General features: G+C 40.9%; 1 protein-coding gene across 1 annotated transcript in view; it reads left to right on the forward strand.

Moving 5' to 3' along the window:
- Nucleotides 1–16,301, forward strand: part of STARD13 (StAR related lipid transfer domain containing 13) — a 302,366-nt gene that overhangs the window by 46,885 nt on the left and 239,180 nt on the right. The window lies entirely within an intron of this gene.

The following is a 16,301-nucleotide window of genomic DNA, read 5'->3' on the forward strand; positions in this document are numbered from 1 at the left end:
ATATAATGCTAGGCTTTTACATTAAACAAACCTATTTCTTCAGATTGGCCACATTTCCATTGGATTGAACCTCAAACAAGGATTGCTGTTTTCTTTTTAAATGGGAACATTGGCTCAGTTTCCCTTGCTCCTAGAAGATCATATATCATGCCACATGCAGCAGATATTCCTGGCTATTCCCTGAGTCTATTGACTGTCCCAAAGGGATATAGCTCTGGTTTCCTAGAAGAGTATCGTTATTTCTTTATGCTGAATAATGGCCTTTTTTAGAGTAGAGGCACCACAGCACTGCTCCTCCTAACCTACAGCACTACCAAGTAACAGTGATTTCTGTATTCTTATTTCAATAAAATAATACGGAGTACAGGTGACCATCTGGTCTATAATAAAATTTAAAACAAGTTTTTATCTGTAATGGTGCACATCCTGATGCTGTATAGACCAATGTCCAAAGTGAAAAGACAAGAATATTTAGGATGAAATGAAATACATTCTGTAAGAAGAATCATCCATCTATAACCTTTCCCAAAAAAAAGGGGGTTGAGTAAATTAGCTGTGGTTTTTTTGAACTGGAGGAACAGAAGCTTCCCAATAGAATAAGCGAGGCTTTCCTCCTGCTCCCAGCTGGTGACAAACCAAATGCCTGGAGCTAAACATGTTTATCGTTGGAGTAGTTCAGCTCTAGTACAGAAATATGAAGTGATTCCAAACAGTGGAGAAAACAAACTCTTAAAATTCTAGCGTTCCTGAAATGGCAGCAAATCTGGAACTGCAGGTCAGTCATACCTTTCCTTCCTCTCTTTTCCATTACTCCTTCATTTTTAAGTTATTTTCAATATAAAAACAGTTTTGCCTTGAAATCCAGGGTGGAGCTTTCATCTTTTACCAAGAGTCTTCTATTTTTCATTATTTCTCTATTTTCTTTCTTTTACTTCTAGAACTTACAACACAGAGTTGCTTCACTGGTTTCTGATTAAATCAAAGAAAGAAAGTAGGGTCAGGACTCAAATGTCCAAGTTAACATCAGAATTATAGTATATAATTCTTAGTTACTTCTCTCCTTTAATACTGATCCATTTCCAGTTTTGGGTGACTAATTCTGACCTTAACTGAGTGGTAAATTTGTGGCTGCATTTGACGCTGATCCCAGTGTAAGTAAGAAACACATCAGCTCACAGAGAAATATTACAGATTTTCACAAAAACGTTTCTCAGCAGCTAATATTAGAAAACCAAGGTCCAGAGATGGTTCCAAAGCAGTGCACCTTTTGATGCAACACTGACCCTGAAAGATTCTTGTGGCACACATTTTATTAAATGATTGCATTGTTCCGCTGCCCTAAGCCAAGGCTTGCTTCCTCATTTACTCAGACATGGTATTCCAGAGGTTCCTGTTAATATAAATATATAACAAAATGCACGCGCAACGTCCCTTGGATTCTGTTTGCTGAAGGTCAATCCTGTAGATAAAAGGGAAAGGCTGGGTGCTGCTGTCATTTAGTTTACTTTATATCTATGCCATAAAATAAACTCAAGGATGCAGCCTGTAGTGCAAAATAATGGATTATAAATTGCCAGACAAGCATGTGAAATTACCTAGTAAATCTCTGAGAATGTGTCAAAACATTTCAAAAACTGTACAGATGCAATGATGCAGTCCTGGTTTTCATTCTTTTTCCATGTAAATAAGTATGTATCATCCTAGAAAAGCCTCCAAGAATTAAAAAGGGATTATCTTGTCTCTAAAATTTTAGCAGCAGTCATGCATTAATACTCAGACCAAAAGCTCCCCCCGGGACTCTGTTTCAAGCCTATGCTAAGCAAATGTATGTCATTGTCACATTATTTATTTGTGTTATGTAGAAATGGGGCTGTGGAAGAAATGTCTTTTCTGCTGGAAAGAAAACGAAATAAAGACAGCATGGGGTAAAAACGTTGTCAAAAGCAACCATTACTGCTAAGCCTCAGACTTAAAAGTAGTATAAAAACCAAATCCTCTCGACCACACAGATCCAGGCTATCAAAGGTAACGCCGTGGCCAATACCTGGCTGAATCCTTGCTAATAGAGTTCACAGTGAAATAGTAATTAAGATTGACTCTACAGGGTCATTCCTCAGTACACGAACTTGTTCCTGACTGCAGAGGGATGCACTGCAGCAAATCCCCTATTTTTGGTGGAGGCAGTAGGAAAGGCTGGCACCTGCCCCACGCTGGGGAGCACAGCCCCTTGTGGGCAGCAGCAGTGGGCAAAGCCGGTGTCCGAATCTCCTCTTGAAACAGTTGTTACAGGCATTTGAATAGTAATCGTGGAACTCTCTGAGTGTGCTGAACAGTAAACAAGTACAGTAAGACGGAAAAAATACAACTTCTGTATGCTGCCAATGCTGCTACAAGCGGAAGAAACGCTGCTGAAAGCAATTCATATAATGGTGCCCATGAAAAATGCTCTTTCTCTTTGTCCAAAGGCATACAGAATCTGCCTGTTCTGTGTCACACCAGATAAATGACACTTCTGTTCAATTTATGAATGCACTGTGGTCCCTGAGTCTCCACCCTTAAACCAGTCCCATATATATTTTCCTATGCTTTCCTTGTAAAAAAAATTGGCAGCTGTTTTTCCTTTTCAGGAGCCTGTAATCAGTAGTATATTGAATGCCCAAGTAGACTTCTTAAAAGAAAAGTAACATTTATTTCCACTGAGGGAGCAAAATTTTGAAGATTTACAAGCATGTCTATATACATGTCTGAAATATTGTTCATGTTATTTCTCATTTTTTGAATGGTGATCTAAGTCAGATCATTGCTAGGACAGCTCTGTAGAGATTCTGACTTCCTCTCTGTCTCAGATGGTAACTTTTTTACATCGTTCATATCCTTCTGATATTATTTATTATCATCGGGTTTTGTTCTGTGCAGATGTTGTCTCAGTAACCCTGAAGAGGCGTCTCGAGCCATTCTTCCATGCTTGTTTTCCTTCAAGCCTTCAGATTAAACGACATGCACTCTTTGTCCATGTAACCAACTCAGCATGCGGTGGCAATAAATCTTGTGGAATAGCTTCTGAAACATAATATTTCTCTAGATTTCCACTTCTTCAGACTGTACTGAGCAGGGCCCAGCTGATAACCACATTTAAGCAGGAACTACCGTGCAACTTTACATCGGTGCTCTTACCCTATTCTTATATCACCTCAAAACAATGCACATTATTTTCAGGAGTAGCATTACACTCAAGAAAAAAAAAATGATATTTGATAGATATTAGGAAAAAAAAAGGATTATGTGATCATACCCTTGACAAAGTGAATTATCATGGATCCTCCCTCTCCTCAGGGAGTGTATAGAAATCCTGCTGATGTTGGGGGGCTGCTGCAGAGATGCGAGCATCGTGCTACACGTGGTAACAAGCTGGAAACCCTCTCTGGGACAGCTTCAAAGCGCCTCTTGGGGGAGCCCATCTTAGCTGTTTTAACAGCCAAAACACAGGTTTCTGTCTCTCCTGACATTTTTTAGGGCACCTAAGTGAGTTGTCAGAGCTGCCTCTCAGAGAGAAAGGGGCACGCCAGGATGCCCATGTGCCGGGAAGGAACATCATGCATCTTTCCATGCATTTAGGAAGATCTAAAGCCAACATGATTGTTGTTTTAAAGCCAGGCGCTGATGGTCTGATACCTGCATTGAGTGTTCCCTTACGCAGCGGGTTTAAACAAAGAGCAAGATACCACTCCCTAGGCACATGGGAGACAAGATGACCCAAACAGATAATTTAGATAATTAAGGCAGTATTCAGAATGCATATAATCGTCAGGGTTTGGCTTTCAGACCGTAAACCCACAGATGTTTGCAGGAGGCTGCACAGTCCTGGGACTGGCCTGTACAATATCAGTAGTCCCTCTGTACAATATTGAGTAGCACTGATGGGGCAGCTGTGCCATCACCTTCCTCCACAAGTAAATCTTTGCCTGTTTTAAATGAAACTGTGATCTTCTGAAGGAGACTTGTGAAAGCTCTGTCGCTTTTGATGCTTAAAGCTAAGCCAGCTGAATTCTGGCAATGGTTACAGAAAACAGTCCTTTACTGGCAGGAAGATGGATGATTTGGCTTTCCACTTTCTCTTTCCTTGATGATTCACTTATTTTCATTAATTTGCTTCTTCCGTCCTTGTATTACAATTAGGTAAATTTTACCCTCATTATACAATCATTACTGAGTGACAAGTTTGACAATCGCTGTATAAGCTTAGACCACAAGTGTTCAGATTCAGGGTGGAATAATTTGCTGAGATATAATGGGGAAGTTTCCATGGTACCTGTCCTACATTTTGTCTGATTCTGGCCCGTGTTTTCATTCTGTTTTTCACAGAAATTCACCAAAGCAGGAAAACAAGAAGAAAAATAAATAAGGACATGTAGGAGGAGATAAATATTCAAATATTTATTCAAAGATGAAGTCTTTGAAGTTAATTGTAATTCCTTAAAAGACATGAATTCTTCTGTGTGGTTTGTAAATATTTTAATTGAATAATCATATCCAATGAAAAAGGAATCAGAAAATTTGAAGTTTGGGATGATGAATTTGCTTCATTCAAATCAGAATGAGATAATTCAATTTAAGTGATCAAATCAGAGCAGTAGCGAGGCCTACAATTGTGATCAGTAATTGCACCTGCCAAAGGAAGCTTCTTACGCTTACATTTGAACGGCTTAAATTCTGCTCAGTCCTTGTGCTTCGTGCATCCCTGCTCAGTGCCTGGCTTGGCCACTCCGAAGCACTTTTCCGAGAGGTACTTTCCTGTTTTCATTAATGAGGCTCTGGAGCTTAGGTGGAATTTAAGCTATCTGAAAATTGCCCTGCAATAGTCTCGTCTTCTCTGATTCAGTTGTACAAGAGCAAAAACTAGCAAAAAACATACTAGAGTGGAGCACAAATTCCTTCTGCCATTCCTCCCATACTTCGGAAGTTTGTTCTTCTCTTTACCCTATCAAACTGAAACTCCAAAACTAGAGGAGGAGAATGGCTGCAAGCTTGGGATGGCTTCTTCACGAGACATAATACCGTTATTACTATCTCCCTTTTGCTCCTCTTCTGCAGACATGGGATGCCTACCCAGGTAGGAGAGCCAGGTGCTGAAATAACAATTGCCAGGAAAACAGAACGGTAACTTAAGGGGAGGAAAATGGGAAATGACTTGTGTAAGACAGGACTGATGTCGCTTTGTACATTCACATTTCCTTGGTGTGTCTGTCAGATCTGGGCTTTCTGTGTTTCAGTTACACATCCTCTGGAGCTGATAGGTGGAAATGCCGTTAGCTGAACTTTGCAAAGTTTCTACCATTTATTCTTGTTTTCTGCCTGCCTGGGAAGGAAGTTGGGGAACTGCCGATTACTTTAGCAATGATGGATTATTATCAGTCAATAAATAAACACAATCAGCTCTTAAAAATAATGTGAGACAAATGCTGGTTTAGAAACAGGTTCTACTTATTAATTTGAAAGAAAGAGTCTTTATTAATTTCAGGAATTTGAGGTACTAATGATGAACATAGCATTTGTACGGAGTCCATTTTTCTCTAATCCCCCTTTTCTTAATAATGTGACAATTAGGACAGGACATTTCTTTTGTCCTACTTTTTACTATGATCAGAGAGAGCTGTAAAGGTAACCTCACATCTCACTAATGTGGAAATTAGCTGTACAGCTGTTTCTATTGCAAAATTACAGGAACTTTGGAAAATAACTAGTCACAAACATTAAATCAAGGACATGCTGAAAGATCACATCAAATTCAAAGAGAATTGGTGTAGGAAAACATGTAGATAGTATCAAAATGAGTGTCCTCTCTCCTCCATAGACTCACATGCTGCTTACATGTTTTAATAAACATGCATGATTCATTGGTCATTACTAGAGAATTCAAAATTAAAATGCATAGGCCCTGAGAAAAGGGGCATGTTGTTTACAGCAGCAGATAACCTGTCTTTGAAATCACATGACTGTCTTCAGCAGGCATCTCTGGCTGCTGGGCTGAGATTGGAGAAAACATAATACACACTGGTTTTGTACAAAATAGCCTCTAAAGTATTTTCAGCAATCCTAACTTGAGCTCTGCCAAAAGCCTCCTGAAGAAAAGCTGTGACATGAGGGGATACGATTCATCCTTTTTCAAAAGCAAAGCCGACAAGGAAACCTCCATTTGATGAATGGAATAGGACTCAAAAGATTTCAAAGAACATTTTTGCAGTTGACCCTTCAGGTGTTTTGAAGTAATTTGTGTTGTACAGTAGCATCACTTTCCAAAAATTTGTAGTATATGTTATATATTACCTATAGAGTGAGATTCTCAGAAAAAAAATAAAATAAAATGCCTGGAGAAAAAAATAGAGAAAATCAGATAATGTAGTCAAAAAAAACCCAACTCACCTGGATTTTCAAACTCCTTCAGAAAATTTACCAAGTACCTTTCAGCTTGGTGCTGAATTAAGTAATAGGAAATTACAGAAGGTGACATTATTGAGTTACACTGCACAGTGGGAAACCCTCAGGCTGTTCAAGTTAATGTGTAAAACTTGGGCCCTTAAGTAGCTTTCAAAATATTACGGAAGGTCTTTAGGCTGGCAGTTTCCACAGTGCAGCTGCCTGCCACTGGTGTCTGACAAAGGTTTTATGTTGCCTATCCTGGTTGCAGCTATCCTATGGGGCAGAGGCTGTGCTGCCAATGAATTTTGTTGCGCAGCCCCAGCACAGTCCCACAGCAAGAGAGTAAAAGAGGTGTATCAGGATTCTCCTTTACAAATATCTGAAAATATCTGGAATCTGTGCGACGTGAGACCAGTCGAGCGTCTCATCTATGTCTACAGAAGTCAACAGAAAATGAGCCCTAGGTCAAGGCTCTGGTGAATTCCTCTGCCAGAGCGTGGGAACAGGCACCCCGAGAATTACAGACTGGCTCTTAGGTGGGGGGAACCAAAAGCAACATGTAGGAATCTGCTCATCTACGTACCATTGAAACGAAGATGTTCCTCCAAAGTGCAGATGGAGATTCTGGATAAACTGAGGGATGGGCAGCAGGCAGAACAACTTGTGAAATGGGAAACTTGTGCAAAAGGTGAGGGGATGGGTCAGGTTGCCTCTTCACGCTTTTTTGGCTGATAGGTGAGGATTTTGTATGTTTTCCCAGTCTAGAATAGAATCACACTATGACAAACCAAAGTAACAGTATTACCAAATTAACAACCTTGAAAAGCGTTTTTCCTAATACAGGAAAGTTCTTGAGCTGGAAGAAGAAAAGTGAATTACAAATTTCCTCACACACACAAAGCCCCACTAAAGTTTGTGGCACTTCCAAAGGTATCTAGCTGCTTTTGAATTTTTTTTCCTGGATAACATACGCTTGGTTAATAATATTGGCAATATTCTACTGATACACTTTCTCTGTGTGAAATTCCAGTTCAATAATGTTAGCTTGGTGTTGCAATGGATATATGTCCTTGGTGCTGCTGTGGAACCACAGACTCTACCTAGGGATCTACCATTTTTGTAATGACACAGAATCAGCTATCACACAACCAGCTACCTGTGCAAACACTGAGGTCCACACTTGAAACAGATTCAGAGAAACTTAAAAACATTTTAAAATGTTGTGGACTTCAAAGAAATTTCAGGAAAATAGTTAATTTCCATAGGGGAGCGTGTGCTCACCTTCAAGATATTACTTAACAATCACTCCAGCTATTGAATATTTCAATTTAACTTAAACAATTTATAATAAAAATGGAAATAGACTGCTCTTACCTATCCAAGTATCTTGGGCAATCAATGCCTCATGCATTGTCCAAGCTAAAAGGCCTGCCTAGTTTTGAATTATTTCAGAACAAAGCCTTTTGTAACCCAGCTGAGGGAAACCTCCTCCGAATTAATTTGGAATTCTCCAGAAATAAAAAGGACAGGACATTTAGGCGAATTCCTGCATTTGAATAATTTTTCTTCCAAATATTATCTTCACTAGAATCTCACCAGATTTTTGTATTACAGAACTCTCTTTATCCATGCCTTCTGCAGATTCTAAGAAATTCTTTGGCGTTTAGATTTTTAATCCAATGTTTCAAAAATTAGGTCTGGAATAAGTCATGTGCAGACGTGGCACTAAGAGACATGGTTTAGTGATAGGACTCGCTAGGTCAGGTTGATGATCTTGATTTGGTGACCTTGAAGGTCTCTTCCAACTTAGATGATTCTATGGTATTATCTTTCAGTGCAAAAGATTTAACAGCTTATTTATGCTGTGTATTCAGAGAAAAGTTTTCTTGCCTTAGTCTAATCTTTATGACGATGTATTCGGCGATGGGCTATATAATCTATCGTAAGTTTTGCAGTTATTATTTATAGTTCCTATCAAAACAGTGTAATGGTGAAATTTCAGTAGCTATGTAACAAGGATTTTGCAAAAGCCTTTGCAGTTAGTCTAGGGACTGATTTACATGAAATAAAATGTCAAAAAAACTGCTAAACCTGCCAAGTAGCAATGGAATATAAAACTGCAATTGTATTTCATTCCGTAACACATACATCACACATAAAAACCAAGAACAAATGTGCAAAGCCAACAACTAGAAGAAAGAATACACAGACTAGCCCCGATAGCAGGATGAAGTTGGCAGTCAGCAATAAGATGAATATGTTTTAATGAACAACGTGCCTGACCGGGATCGGTGCCTGTACTGACCTAGACCTACACTCTGGGAGTTCACCTCAAGCCCTACTTTTATCTGCTGTGTGATCACACTTCAGTAACATACTACAAATAACTGTAGCAACAGATATGTGGGGGGGGGAAGAAATCACGTTTGGGAGATGAAAGATGATTAAACTAAAAAAGATCACCCCTGGAAGACAAAAACATTCTGCAGACTCTGTTTTTTTTTTTTTAAATACTATGATGTAGCTCTTAAGCAATCAGCCTCTAAGCATGTGATTTCTACAGTATTTGTACTTTGACACAAAATGGAGGGCTATCCAGATTTGTCTGAGCCTTGCAAGGGACTCAGCAGTGTTAGTCCTATCTTGGGGAACACACAGTCCCACTGAGGAAAAGAGAAAAATAGCATTAAAAGAAACAGATTTAAAAAGAGAGAAACAGATTCAAAAAGTCTCAGTGGGAAACCCCCACGCTAAGCAAGCAGGCATGGGCTCAGTTCTTTCTGAAGTAGTCAGATGTGCATTAAACAGGCTCAGAAAATGCTTTTAAAACCCAACTTTTCAGACATGGTAAAGCTTGCATTTCGTGTGTGAATGGCAGACAGCAAACTCTAAAATTGACGCTTCAGGGTTCTCAGATGACTTTTTAAAATCATTTACTATGAATACAAACAAACAATAATATCAAACTCTATGATAGTAGGAATTGCTATGAGTTGGAAAGTACATATTTTTACAGTTTTCAGCTCAGCTCAGCTTCTCTTCAATGCAGTGTTTGCACTTCTGTGTACAGTACTTAAGAAGATGAGTTTGAGTTGCATTAAATGGAATGCAGATGTCTAAGACCAAAAAAAAAAATAAACTAGACCTTCAGGTGTTCCCCTTCAAGTACTGCTTTTCTTATTTGGAAATTGTCTTCAACTGCTTGCAAATCCTAAGGAGTGGCCACATAAGCTGTTCAGGCCACTCAGCATTTAATTCCAATGCAAATTAAAATCACTCTCTGATAGCAGCAAGTATGAGGTTGAAAACAGGAAAAAAAATAATAAGGAAAATTTAGTTTATGAATCAAAGAAAAAAATGGTAATATAGATCCAAAAGAATCTAGGTTTAGCAGGGCAAGTAAAAACATTTAGTTTTGCAAGGGAAGTTATTTCTAAAATTGGGTTTACTCTAGTTCAGAAAAATCTCCCCAAAGACTCACAATTCTTCATGACAGCAAATGACTCCTCAGCCTGGGAGTGAGTGGGGTGTCAGGAACCTCCAGCAGCTTGCTAGGTGGGCTACAAAGGAGCTCGTACAGCTTCACTGGCAGGTAAAGGTATTTTCCCCAGAGGAATATTATAGAAATTAAACTGTCTTTGACAAGTAGTTCAACTTTGATGAATTGACAAATATCAATCAAAAAATTATTTGTAAGAAAATAAATAAATAAATAAACACATTCCTAAAGGAACTGCTATCATTTCGGCATTTTAAATTTTACATTTAAACCTTTATTGGGTGTGCTGCAGCAAGGCTGGTTTCTACCTTTTTCTACCCAGCCTTATTGCAGCAGAGCTGAACTACTTACTGATCAGTTTATGCATGTATGTGTGCTCTAGCCCAATTCCCCTTGTGTTGTTTTTGTGTGTTTTTTTTTTTTTTTCATAAGGTGGCAAATATCACACCAGGACTATACTGAGGTGAGCAGGATTAGTAGCAGGAGATGAGTAGTAGGAGAGCCTGACCCTTTTTGAAGCTCCTCAAGTCCTACACTAAGATGCATCTTCAAATTCAAACTGTGATCCTTCCAACTTCTGTCCTGGAGCTTTTGGGTACAGCATGAGTGCTTACACAGGACATAAAGACTTCTCAGCAAGGAGGTATCTAGATATTCCTCTTTAAACTCCCAAATCTCTCAGTTCTACACTGCTTTTTGATAAGATTTCGCTTGTTATTGCTATTGTGAAGTCTGTCGCATTTCAAAATGCCCAAACTTTGTTTGAAGTACGTAAGTGGAGGAACTAACTGAAATTCAAGCCACCTTGCATAAGGCTGGGACTTGTTTGTTTTCAGTTATTTGCCAGTTATGTCAGCAGACCTTTTTATTTGGATTATTGTGGTTGATGGTTGTTGGTTTTCTTCCTTTTGCTAAAATCTTTCGTATCACATGAAGCTGAAGTATATGTGAATACAAATACTACTGATGATAATCACTCCATGGCAGGTTTTTTTTCTCTTTCTTACCAATTCTCTTTGTAATTTCAAACCATAGTATTGTCCTCTTCTTTTACATACTTTTACAACTATAAAAACAGCTTATCAAATAACAGACAGAATTTCTGAATGGTTTCAGTTCTGGCACTTTACAAAGAGCCAGGCGAGTGCAAATAACACAGAAGTTACTTAAAATATAATGTATATTAGGACTGGAAGTCAGCGATGGGTAGGCTAAACCCCTGCCTGATAATGAAAACCCTGGCACAGGTTCATGCGTACAGCTTCACCTGTCCCAGAACATCCTTAGTGCATTTGTGTCTCAAAGATTTTGCAAAACTCCTGTAGGTTTACAAAAGCAGCTGCCTCTGCTCCCTCCTCTCTCTCACCCCCTCTCACACCAGCAGAAGACATCTGAAGCAAGGCACAGGGAACGTGCCTGAACCGTAATGTTCTGGTGATGAGAGCAGTTGCTGTTTAGTGACCCTCATGCTCTTTAAAAGAAGACTGAAAGGCCGGTGACAGATTTTTTGAGCTCTAGGCCACATTCTCCAACCCTTCTGTTATATAAAAGCATTTATACGGTGTCAGCAATATGCTTGCATGCTCTGGGGATACAGATTTTTTTCCTCCAACAATGATGCCTGAGGCTACTCTATCAAAGCAGCTTTTCTTCGGAATTGAGATCTAACTGATTTTTTAGGAGAGTATGTTTTATGGCTTTTACCTGCGTTATCTTTTTCCCCAGCTAAAAAGGACATGCTAAAATCTATAATCACTATTCTGTTTCTTAGTTTATGATTAAAAAGCAATGAGTCTCCATAAAACAGCATGTCCAAGGGGAGCACAATATGCAAGTCAGCATTTTGCAGTAACATTACCACATTGCCACATACTTCCCTGTTGCCCTTCACTTTATTCTAGCAAGCCTGTTCACAAATATGAGTAGTTACGTTTCTGAAAGTTATTTTGAACACTTAAACGGAATTTACATCTGTGTTTCTGAGATCTGAAAGAAGATGTGTAGTTGGGATTTTGAAAGCTTTAAGCAGATAGCTAGCATTAACAATTAAAATATAAGGCAAAACACATACCGTATAAATTAGTAAGGGATTCAGGAACATAGGCATGCAGAGACATCTGACTGTTCTTGTGCATTAGGTGATATTCTTAACTTCAGCATTTGAACTCCACCTAATTCCTTCAGCTTCTTCGTTTTTGCATATGGCAATGGGCATTCTTGTCATTTAAGGGAAAAAGAAAGAGCATAAAACTACAGCAGAGAGTTATAGTTGTACACCTGATAGTGTGGATTTTCACATAGGCAGGTAGCAGGAATTTATCTCTCAGTTTAATACAGTGCAGAAAAAAAAAGAAAAAAAGAAAAAAAAAGAAACAGAGAAAGGTTACTTGCAAGAAGCATCATTGATACCATGAACCATGGCCAAAAGTTTATCTGTAAGGCAATGTCTCTCCAGATTGAAAGTTTTTGCTGGTTTTATCTAATTTAGTGACAGAGGAGTGTAATCTGCTGTTTAAAAATTCAGCATTTAATTTTCATCTAAAATTTAGATATTTCACTATCTGTGGTCCCTGACCATCCATGGCCCTGGTAGGCTTGTTGCTCTCATAGCTTCGTTTCCTTCCCAGAGAAACTGAGATGTGGGAGGAAGACGAGAGGGAGTGGGAGGGGAGATGCTGCACTTGTCTCTACATGGAGTTAAGGCCCAGGTGGCATATTATCTGGATCTGGTTGGCAGGGAACGTATCCAGTTTCCACATCATAGGAGAAGCAATCTGTCATATCAGGCACATAAAGTCCGTACAAAGTCAGAGGAAAAGACATCGGTGTCTTTGAAGACCTGCAGAGGGAGATCCCATCTGACTCAGTACAGCATTTAAGAGACCTAAATTATTGCCACATAAGATAGCTATTTTATTTTCTTTTACGTTCTGCTCTTAACCTAATACTCTCCACCCTCGCCAGCATTCAGAAAGGAACTAAGTACATTAGAGATGGGCTTGCGATGAAGTTCATTGACTTCACTGGGGCTCGGCAAGGACCAGCTGCGCAGAAAAAATGGGAGTTTTCCTTCTCAACAGATGTTGAGAGACCCCTTTCCTCCTTGTAAGAAAGAAAATGACGGCGTGTGGACTGAGTGGCACACCAAACAAGAACCAAACAACCCAACACCCTCCTCACAATGCAATATTTCTTCCTATTTCTTGATCAGGGATTAATTGCCCTCTATGAAAGAAAAAAATGTCATTTATAAAATCAAGTGTATTTTCTCCGACCAGTCAGTTATGCTGATCAGCAGCTGCTCAGAAACACTTAGGGCTGATATCTCCTCAGCTTTAGTTTGTTGTGGGCAGTCAATCGGCTCTCTCATGTCTGTCCAGACCCAAACTGTGATTAAACTTTGAAGTTTGATCTCTCTGATATTTCTCCCTATCTTTCAAACTGGCTTGAAGCTATCTAGGAATATATATATGGAACTGTATATCAATTTTTTTATTCAAAAGTAGGGGGTGAAATTCCACAGCAGCTGAACAAGCACCAAGTCTGAATAATATGACTTTGTTCTCTTAAGACACCAGGCCAAAAAAAAAAAAAAAAAAGACAGAGAAAACATGAAATGATTAAAATATAATTATTTTAAATAAAGAGTGAATAAAATATAATGGAAGAAACTCCGAGGAAATTTATTTAGCATTTTAATTAAAACTATAAATTCCGATAATGAACACTTATTGGAAAATGTAAAGGAAAGGGCTATTACAGAAAGTAAATGAAACTAGACCAGTCTGCAGAAAATAAAAAAATAACGGATTTTTAAAAGCCATTTAAAACTATTTTGATAGATCTGTTCCAATATGTTTGAGATTTATTTATCGTGGAAGATTAGAAATTGGAATTTTATTCATTATCATCTGTGTTGAACCAAATGACAAAGGACCACAATTAAAATTAAGATCCCCTGGCACTAGGAGTTGTACTGTAGCATAATTTAGGCTTCAAGGCCTTGATTCTCCTTGTGACCAGCTTCTCCTGATTGCCTTTTGTGCTGTGATGTCAAGGTAGGAGGCCGAGCCTCCAAATATTTATCTTATGTTTTGCCAGACTTTGCTCTTCTTAATTAAAGGAACGGTGATTATGGTCTGACTTCGGCTTCCAGCATCCAGGATTTCTGCTCTTCCTCCCTCCCTCCCTCCTCATGTCCTTCCCTTTCATGCTCCCAAATGTAATAGTCTTTGAAAAAAAAACTTATCCTTATCACAAGAAAGATCAAAAAAGAGACTCTCCAAAACTGCACAGTCTCATTTCAATATGCCAGACCAAATAGACAAATTATAAATCCTTTCAGATATACTCAATTTTAGTCGTTTCTCTCTTGTCCTGAGATGAAATATAGGAGTTTGAAAAATTTTCTCCCTCTCTTGAAGTCTCCTTTTGTATTCAAATACCAGAGATGAGCTCTGACTCACCACTAGCAAAAGCAATGAGCTGTACCAAGGGAAACTGCGGTAGGATCAAGTGGTTCAAACAAAATTATGATTTCAACTGGAGCAGCGTACCTCTGATAGCCAGCGTTGCCTAGCTATTAGAATTTGGGTAATTTTTACATGTGAAAGTGTCTGAAGTTATCCATTCAGATGCTGCTATTCATAAAAGACTATCGAAATCAAGGCAATTTAATCAAACATCAGGTTTGACAGAATTATTTTTCTGAAGTTGAGTAGAATCGGTCATGCCTGCACCAGCGCTATTTATCCTGGCTTCCTTTCATTTACAACAGAACATTGTCCACGTACAATTCAGAAACACGCGTGTAGATATTTTGTACAGTTAGGTGTTTAAGCGTGGTGCTTATACAGCATGTGTAATTGCAGAAATACTTCTGAAAATCTGTGGTTAGATGATTTTGGATCTCAGGTAACTCTCCTTGGATGTTCATGAGGCAGTCTAACTCGTGTAACTGCAGAAATACTCCTGAAAATGTGTGTTTAGATGATTTTAGACCTCGGGTAACTCTGCTTGGACGTTTCCAGCTGGGGAAACTGAGGCACGGCCCTGAGGAACCATTTTGTGAAGGAGCCCGGCGGCGGCAGCCCTCACGCCACGACGCAGCGGGACGGAGCCTGCTGGGCACGCGGCGAGCCCGGAGCCCCCCTCACGGCCCGGGGCACCCCGGCGGCTCTCCGCAGCCTCGCTGGGCTCGTTCCCCTCACGACCCTGAGGGAAAAGCGGGCGGGAGCGCGCCTCCGCGCTCAGCCTCGCCCTCTGCAGGCACGGCTCGCCTTTCTCCTCAGCGGGAGGGCGGCCAGCGGCTGCCGGGAGGGACGGGGAGAGGGCAGCGGTCCCCCCTAGGCAAGGCGCAGCGCGCTCCCTCACGCAGCCCCCCCATCCCCACGGCTCGGGAGCGCGCTTCCCCCCCGCGCCGCCAGGGCGCGCTCCCGAGCCGCGGGCGCCGCCGCCCGCCGCCGCCCGCCAGGTGGCGCCGCCGCCCCGCGAGCTGACGGCCACCGCCTCGCCCCGCCCCTCCGGACACGTCACCAGCAGGGCGGGGCGCGGGGGAGGTGGGAGGGCGCGGGCGGCGCTGCGCGCGCACCTCGGGGCGCTGGCCGGGGCGGGGCCACGCCCCCTTCTCCTCCCCCCCCCCCCTTCTCCCGCCCTGAGCGCGCGAGCTTCTGGAAAGGGCGGGCTCGGGCGCGCGCTGGGGCCGTTGGGCGCGCGGGCCGCGGCCATTGTTGGCGGGAAGGAAGGGCGGGAAGCCGCCCCGCCCCCCCCTCCCCCCCTCGTCGCCCTTCCCTCCTCGCACAGCCCCGCCGCCAGTATGGCGGCCCCTGAGGGGGCGGCACTGGGTTCTGCCCTTGGCCTTAAAAAATGTGAAGACAGCATTCCCTGCCCTGTGATTTCTGTTGAAATAAAGCTTGCCCGTACAAAGGGTGGAAAGTCATTTTTTATGAAAGTTACTTTGCTAAATATTGAGGAGTCTGTGTGCAGTCTGATGGCCTGAGGGTTATAATGTTAACAAATTGCTCTTTGGGCTGAAGCGTAGAAAACATTTCTTTGTTCTTTCTCAGTTGTGTGATTTTTAGGGGAAAAAGTCTTTGTGCTGCCTGTGAATGGGCGGGGGTCGAGTATTGTGTCCCTGAAATTCCAGGGAGGCTCTCTGGATGTGGAAGCTGCTGCTTCAAAATTAGGTTCATCACTAACCACCATGGAGTTATGAGTGCGTCTGTCATAAATGCACAGAATCTGTGCCTCACGAGTTTCGAGACTGGTTAATATAGTCATGGATAAAAAATATATATATAATATTAATAGATACTTAGAGCAAATCCATAGATAGTGTTTAATCTATGTTAAGAGCTAGTAGTTAAACATGGATACTTGGGTGTCA

Source organism: Cygnus atratus, chromosome 1, assembly GCF_013377495.2.
Source record: "Cygnus atratus isolate AKBS03 ecotype Queensland, Australia chromosome 1, CAtr_DNAZoo_HiC_assembly, whole genome shotgun sequence".
NCBI lineage: Eukaryota > Metazoa > Chordata > Aves > Anseriformes > Anatidae > Cygnus > Cygnus atratus.